This window comes from Trachymyrmex cornetzi, unplaced genomic scaffold (genome assembly GCF_001594075.2).
Source record: "Trachymyrmex cornetzi isolate Tcor2-1 unplaced genomic scaffold, Tcor1.1 scaffold213, whole genome shotgun sequence".
NCBI classification, from domain to species: Eukaryota; Metazoa; Arthropoda; class Insecta; order Hymenoptera; family Formicidae; genus Trachymyrmex; species Trachymyrmex cornetzi.
Window position 1 is genome coordinate 17667 of NW_017296771.1, and position 814 is coordinate 18480.

An 814-nucleotide genomic window follows, 5' to 3' on the forward strand; every position below is an offset into this window, starting at 1 on the left:
ATGTACCAAGTTATGACAATTTTGCATTATACGCAACGCGTATTGTAACAAGTTCTGCAAACAGAAAGATTTCAAAGATCCGCGTGAAATAAAGCAATTACTGAGGATCAAATAAATAAAAATGACACACAATCATTGCCGGATTCGTATCTTATAGTTTGTAAAATCATAATTTGTCTGCATTTGTATTGAAAGTGACCCGGTTAAGGTCCAGATGTTTGTAATGGATTGCTCAATTGTTATTAGTATTAATTATTTAACTTGAACGGTAATGTTAAAAAAATTCGTACGTGCATTCATTCGCACATATAATATATACGTGTGTACGTATCCGTAAGTACTTAATGTGCATGCGTACATATTCAATTTAATTTAATTTTTTTAAATTAATTTATTTATTTATGTACGTATAAACGTATGTATTTATTTATGTACGTATAAACGTATGTATTTATTTATGTACGTATAAACGTATGTATGCATGTATAAACGTATGTATAAATTCATGACAAAGAAAGACGCAGAATGACATGATAAAACGTGTTGCGACACGTTCGAAATTCTTGGAATGAAGGGGACAGCCTGCCCCTTCTTCGATTTTGGAAGTATTACTATATACGTCAAAATTTACGAGGACGCGATCAAGTCTTGCGATACCCGCTTGTACGAGTGGTTGAAAATGTACTTCGCCAAAGAGAGCAGCGCATCGAACGACGTGAAGAAGGAACATAACATGTAAGTTTCAACGTTTTATACAATAAATAACGTTTTTTTTTTAACATTATGTATATACACAGCATGGAGCGTCGCGTGG